Here is an 8,003-nt window from a genome sequence, read left to right on the forward strand (position 1 = left end):
TTGTGGGAATGAGTTGGTTGGTCAGGCAATCCCATTTGAAGCAATTTTGTAGACAGGGCTTGTGCTGGAGAGGTTACCTTGGAGAGAAATGTAATTAACATGTCCTCATTGATTATAAGCCTAGCAACACTGGAAAGAAGAAAAGACTTGAAGAAAAAGTGGAATACTGTCACTGAAATAGAACATCTAATGAAAGTTTCTTGGGATATTTTCTAGAAACTAACAAATGATTTACAGATACTTTCTGCTGGAGTCTTTCAACACTAAAGGGTCATTAATCTCCTCCACATTTTCACATATTGAAAGCCAAGAAAGGATTTCTGGTAAGAACAGTGACATTGTTTTGCATTTAAGCTCATGGGTGTAGACTTTGATGTGTTGTTTTTCCTTTCAACTAATTAAGTTTTCTTTTTACTCCCCCAAGTTATTTTTGTCAGCATTAGTTTCAGAAAACATTGTAAAGAAAGAAAAGGAAGCACAACAGAGTCAAAATAGCCTCCTGTCTATAAGAGTAGGCACGGGCCTATGATGTCAGGATGTTGGGAGGACTGTTCAAAAAAACAGAATTGTCCCTGATTTTCCCATTGTGAAAAGCATGTATTACTCCACAGGTTATTGGGAAAATGCTCCATTATGCTCAGGGTAAGATTCTCTCAGAACATAAAATAAAAATTAAAGTAGAAGAAGCTTAAAAATGGGACATATTACATTTATGAGTTTTATTAAAAGCCACGATACTAGTACTAAGTTTTTATTGATGATTTCTGAATTTTGATAAGGTTGACGTACACACTTTTCAATACACTTTGCCATTTAACCATTGGCAGAAATGTTCCTACACCATAGCTGATTACAATCACCTTAGGGAAAAAAATGTCTTACATTCTATTTTTTTTTCAAATTAGAAATGTAAATTTTAAAGCTTTCTTCCTGGAAAAATCAGGTCACACTAACTTTTCATGATTTGGGGTTTTAGTTCAATGTAATTCTCTAAGACTATTTTGTTTATATAAAAATCAAATTTCAAAATGTTTCAGTGATAGACTCTTCTCATATTGTCATTTCCATATTCAAATGGAACTTTTTCTGATTTTAGGAATTATGTTAGAGCAGGGTTCCCCAACTCCCGGGCCATGGACAGGTACTGGTCCGTGGCCTGTTAGGAACTAGGCCACACAGCAGGATGTGAGTGGCAGGTGAGCAAGCGAAGCTTCATCTGTATTTACAGCTGCTCCCCATCACTCACATTATCACCTGAGCTCAGCTTCCTGTCAGATCACTGGCAGCATTAGATTCCTGTAGGAGCGCAAACCCTACTGTGGACTGCGCATGCGAGGGACCTAGGTTGCGCGCTCCTTATGAGAATCTAATGCCTGATGATCTGAGGTGGAGCTGAGGCAGTGATGCTAGTGCTGTGGAGTGGCTGCAAATACAAATTATCATTAGCAGAGAGGTTTGACCACACAGAGAGCATAATAAATTGCTTGCAGACTCATATCAAAACCCTATCAGTGAGTGGCAAGTGACAATTAAGCTGCATCTGGTGGCAGGCTTTATAGTGGCAAGTGAGTTGATGTACTTCAGTTGTACAGCTGCATCTGGTGGCAGCCTTTAAGTCAGAATCCGACACTTATTTTAGTTCATGTGTGGCCTGCCCATTATTTTATTTATCACTTCTGTCCGTGACTCTTTCCCGCACTGCGCACTTGTCTCAGTCACGGTTTTGGTAAGCCCACAAGCTAACCCTAGCCAAAATGAGTAAAAAGCAAACGTTGCTGGAGAGCTTCTTTGAAAAGGGGAAAAGACCAATGATGAGACAGCAGAAGACTCTAAGACTGCCAACAAAAAGAAAGCTGCATTTAAAAGAAAATACCAAGAGTCCTACTTAAATTATGGGTTCATTGCAAAAGGTGATTCACATTCTCCAAGCCCGCTTTGTATAATATGTGGCGACTGGCTATCCAGTGAAGTCATGCAAACTTCAAAACTGCTTCGCCACATGGAGCCAAGCACCCTGCATTAAAAGACAAGCCTTTGGAGTTTCTCAAAAGAGAAAAATGTGAACACAAAGAACAGAAGCAATTATTGAAGGCCACCAGTTCATCAAATGTGTCTGCACTGAGAGCATCGTCCTTAGTGGCTAACCACATTGCTAAAGCTAAGAATCCCCTTACCATTGGTGAAGAGTTGATCCTGCCTGCTGCTAAGGACATTTGTCATGAACTTTTAGGAGAGGCTGCAGTTCAGAAGGTGGCATGTGTCCCTCTTTCGGCTAGCACCATAACTAGACGAATTGATGGAATAGCAGAGAATACTGAGGCACAGTTGTTAGAGAGGATTAATGAGCCACCATGGTATGCAATCCAGGTTGACGAGTCTATCGATGTTGATAACAAGGCAACAGTGCTTGTTTTTGTGCCATATATTTTTGAGGAGGATGTGCATGAGGATATGTAATGTGCACTTTTGTTGCCAACCAATACCAGAGCTGCAGAACTATTCAAGTCTTTGATGATTACATATCAGGAAAACTGAATTGGTCATTTTGTGTTGGTATATGCACAGACAGAGTGGCTGCCATGATTAGATGGCTTTCTGGTTTCTCTACTCAGGTCAAAGAGGTTGCTTCTGAACGTGAGTCTATGCACTGTGTCATCCATAGAGAAATGCTGCCTAGCCAAAAAATGTTACCTGAACTTAACAATGTTTTGCAGGATGTGATTAAAATGATCAGCCACATTAAAGTACATGCCCTTAACTCATGTCTGCTTATGCAGCTCTGTGAGATGACACATTTGGGACTTCTGATCTCCAGAATTGTAAGATAATAAATATGTACTGTTTTAGACAACCAAGTTTGTATTTCATATGATTAGAGGAAGCAGAAGAAAAAATGAAGGAATAGGACAAAATAGAAAATGTTTAAAAAAGTTAGTAATGGACTTTTGACAGGGAAATGATCAGAAATAAAAGAAAAAAACCCTCCAATGGTTAGGTTCCAGCTCCTTCAAGCCCCTACCATCATCAGTCATATTGTTAGCATAGACTGTGCGATGTGGGCCAATGACACTCTTATCATGCTAAACCTTCTAAGGGTCAGAGATGATCTCCCAGCAGCTGAGAACAAAAGCCAAACATTTCTTTTGTCAAGTTTAATCCTTTTCTCCACAGCATCACATATTTAAATTCTTAAAACACACTGTGATACATAGCTGCTTGAGAGGACCCTGCTCTCTCTGCTTAATTAATTCTTGCTGATCCTTCAGGTCTATGTCACCACCTTGGAAATGGCTTTACTAACCCAATTAACATAAAAATTTAGAGGTATAGCAGAGTTCACTCAGTGCCTCAGTGTTACCATAAACCTATTTCGTCTTCTCCACTTTCCTCAACCTCTTCGCCTGTCGTCTTTGTCCTTCATAATCATGAGATGGCTGCCATAGTTACAAACAATACTTTCTTACTCCAGCAATCTAGCAGGAAGAAAGGGCATGAGCCAGGTCTTCTGCTTGAGAAGCTGTGATTTTTCGATCAAAGAAATAATGCCTCACAAAATTCTTCTTGCCCATAACTGGATCATAATGGCCACCCATAGCTGCAGGAAAAGTAAGAAAAGTATGAATCCACCAAGGGGGAGTGGGATTATGATTGGTCAGGGTCAACCATGAGACATTCCTTGGGGCTGCCTCAGATGAGCTTGGCCTTCCATTAGAGAGAAAGTGGAGAATGGCTTCTGGAAAGGTACTTACAGTGACTGTGACATACCCCTTTCTTATCTCAGTCCTGAATGCTAAGTGAGTCTTTAGTATAATCAATGTATGAATAAGTGAATGGACTAGATTATAAATATATTGTCATTTTTAATATAACAGCTTTTCCTCTTAATTTCAATGATTTTGGTCAGATTGCTTAATCTGAGTCTCATTTGTCTTCATCTTTAAAATAATGATAGTACTGTTCTGGAGTATATTGAGAGTTCAAAGATTATAGCAATGTGTGAAAGTGTCTTTTACATGCCTGGCATATAGTGCATGTTTCACAATAAGAAGAAATATATAAAAACTGTGTCTTGAAATGTAGAACAGTTAGATCAGAATGCACTATGCAAGCAAATATCTATGGAAAGGATCATTGTGTTCTGTATTTAGGTTTCTTATATATATTGAGGGGGCAGGGCCAGTCCGACACTAGAAGAGAAGCTGCCAGTACTGACAGGTGAGTGCAATAGCCCACCCTCTGAAACTCCCTCACTGTTTTAGCTGTTACTTCTTCCCTGAATTCATTTGGATTAAGTAACTCCACCCAGACTATTATAATTTTAAATATATATATATATATTTTCTACTAATTATAGAAAAATAGGGCAGACTCTGGAACCATACTTTGCCCCACCCATACTGTTGCCTCTTTTACTTTTGTCTTTTCATCCTGGAAAAGCAAGTTTTGTCTATTCGAAAGAACCTTTTGTTAACTTACGTGTCAATACTGTAGATAGGTTAATTGAGAGTGACTTTATAAGGACAACCATTATATTCAAAATATAAAGGAACCTCACAATAGTGCTTTATGAAATATCAGATACAATGTGAGCATTTACTCAGTGTGGTAGAACACAGCCACTGTTGCTTGCAAAGCCCCAAGCCTGGAAATGTACATGTGAGGTGATTCCTATGTAATGTGTTAAGACCTGTTAGGTTGAACAGTTCCAGGCCATGTGGTGTGCTTATAAATCTAATACCAGGAATACAGAAGCGAGGTCTCTGGAACATGCAGTTCCAGAGCAGTTTCATTGTCATGGAAGCAGCCATATATCATCTGACTAATGGATAAAAGTACTGAGAGCAAGTTGACTTAGTTCCTTTGACAGGGCACTATGCCCACATTGAACAGAGCCCATAAAATCAGATGTCCTCAAGAGGTTAAAGAAGTCACAGGAGAGTTTTCACTACTTTACTCTGTGTTGTATCTTTTGACCTATCTTTTGGATTTAGTATTACACTAAAATGAATAAACATTTGCAATAATCTTGAATACATATCCAAATATCTGATTTTTTGCTGACCTATTAATTTCCTGAAAGTTTTTAGGCTGAAAAACTACCTCTACTGTAACAACAATAATAAAACCAGCTCTCAGTGCTGTGAAAACAAATTTTCTTTAAAAACATACATTGTTTTCACTCACACAGCATACTTCTTCTCCTGAGTCCGTTAGGTAAACCTGCCACTATTATAATCACACTCTGAACATTTGAAGTATTCAAATGAAAAGCATTACAGAATTGCACACATACAATAACGAGTACTATTTTTTATTTTAAAGAGAGAATGCTACTTCTCTTTAATGTGACTTCCTATTATATTCCTCTTAGATCATTCCCAGTGCTATTATAATGTATTCCTAGAAAAAAAATTCTTGCCTCTGTTACATTTTAAAAATCTTAGAATGATATATTATAAAATATGCTTTTGGAGCAAGCTGTTTTTACTGTTATGGTTCTCAAATAAATCAGGAATCAGAAGAGAAATTACCTATTGTTTATTAGTCTATGTATGTTAAGCTCTAGGAAAAGCAAATTGGAGCATGGTGTGAATTTAAATACTAAATATTATATTAGAAAAAATAGGTAAACACATCATATGCAGTTTCTCTCCTTATTTAAAACTTTTCTTTAATAGTTTTTTGAATACACTTTCATAGCCAGTGTGACACACTGCAATCCTAGAAGCGTCATGAGCACCTTACATACCACAAAACTTTGTTTCAATCTTAGAAACACCAGAAATATAAATTCAAAATGTATTATTAATCTGATTCTTAGGATACTGTGGATTTTTTTAGAATAAATGAAAACATAATTTCCTAAAGTGCATTCTGCAGAAATGTCATTTCTCAAGATGCCCAAAAAAAGAACACAGTTCTCTGGTTCGCTATGTTTGGAGACCATACACCATAAGACATCTTTGGAGATTCAACATAAGTTAAATTATTAACATCTCAATAAGCCCTGAAACAAAGATAGATAGATAGATAGATAGATAGATAGATAGATAGATAGATAGATTTAAGTTAAACTTGTAGTTTTCATCTTTAATTTATCCTGGAAACTTCCTTTTCTGCCTGACCTGCAATACTACCCAGTATAATTAGGGTCCCATAGAATTTGTTTTTGGAAAAACTAAAGTCAGGCAAATATTAATGAAGCTTAAGTTCAAACCAGCATTATGCCTGGCAGAGTATCTGATAAAATTCACAAAAGCCTCTGTGGAGTAAAACATGGTGTATAAATGTGTCTCTATTTTTGACAAGAAGAAAGATCAAGGACATGGAAACCCTGACTAGTTGTGAGGTACTATGAAAACTCTGGTAAGCTATTTTATTGATGTTGCTTAATCCTGTCTTAGAAAGTGGTTACCAACTTATTGTTTAGTTCTCTAGCTGTTTTCATATCTAGGGTATAATGGAGATGTAAACTCCTGATAGCTTCTCTTTTATTATATCATATATTTTATTGATTTTATGTTATTTCATGACATTTATAATACTAATGTCATGGTATATATTTATTATTACCTTTTATATGACTCCAGGGAGGCTAACATTTTTAATTAACATTGAAAAGCAATATAAATACTTTCAAAAGTTACTTTAAAATTGCTGTATATCCCATATGATTTTCAACTGGCAATTACCAAAATTTAAATATATACTACTCATTGATTTGTTTCAATCAGCATATAGCAGTTTCTTTGTAAACATACTTGGGAAGATTCTGCGTGATTTACCTTTAGCACATTTTAAGTATTTGTCATTTTTGAGTGTCATTATGAACTTAGACCCTTTATAGAATCAACTTGATAGGATTGACTGCAATTACTGTTTTCTTTTCATGAAGCACAAATTGTCACTATTTGACAGGAGGGGACTCTGATACTCTGGCTTCTTCATTCTTATTGGTACTATTTTAGACATCTTTGAAATTATCTTTACTTTTTGATGGTAACAAGATATCCCTGGGTTATCTTGACTTTTCTTGCCCTAAACTTTGATTTAACTGACTCTTAGTCCAATATTAGAGGCCTAAATTTGAGTGCTAAATTTCACTGAAAATAGCCCTATCTAACCATGAGTGGCAAGCAGAGTGACACTAGAAATTTCAGAAACTCCTTTGTGTCTGATAAGGGATATATTTTTTTTAATTTCATGAGGTTATATTTATTTCTCTAATTTTAAATTTAGAGTTCTTATCCTGTTCTTCTATAAATTTTATTTAATGCATTATTCATTTTGTTGAGCTAGCAGCTTATCTCCTGTCATTAGAGCTTTTATTATCAAATGTAATAGAATATGCTATTTAGTTTCTATTGAAGAATGTCATTAAGTTTGTTGTTTATATTGCTCAAATATTTAAATAACTATGTAACCAACATAAAACAGTGAGTAGCATTTTTTAAAATTTTCTGTAGACTATCTGAAATATTGAAAATAACTGACAAGTCATTTATTTCCTGTCATTGATTTAATAATTTGTGTAGATGAGTGGCAAAACATAGTTTGAATCTGAATGTAGTGATCGGACTTAGGCCTAATTTTAAAATAGATTTTGAAAGTGGCATCATAAGTGTAGTCAGGCAGGTTTCCTGAAGGTACAAGGTACAGAGTTGAAGCAGCTCTTGCTCATAGCTGTACCATGTCATTGGATGGAAATGATCAGAAGTACTACTACCTTAAGGAAGTGATAAGAGTGACCATGGTGAGTGGTCCAAAATGTCTTCTTTAATTATAAAAGGATAAATATTCTGAAAAACATTTGAGAAAACTGAGGCTATGCAAGATAGCAAGGAATTTGAAAGCAATGAAATCAAGTGAGGCTGGAGTAATTCCTAAAATTGTTTGCTGTTGACTATTGGCAAGTGCATTCTCAAAACACTGAAAAATCTCATCATAGACTAGATATTAAGGAATCAGTAAAGAACCATACTCTGGTATTTATTTAGCAGGAA

This window comes from Lipotes vexillifer, unplaced genomic scaffold, assembly GCF_000442215.2.
Source record: "Lipotes vexillifer unplaced genomic scaffold, Lipotes_vexillifer_v1.1 scaffold1175, whole genome shotgun sequence".
In the NCBI taxonomy this organism is placed as follows: Eukaryota; Metazoa; Chordata; class Mammalia; order Artiodactyla; family Lipotidae; genus Lipotes; species Lipotes vexillifer.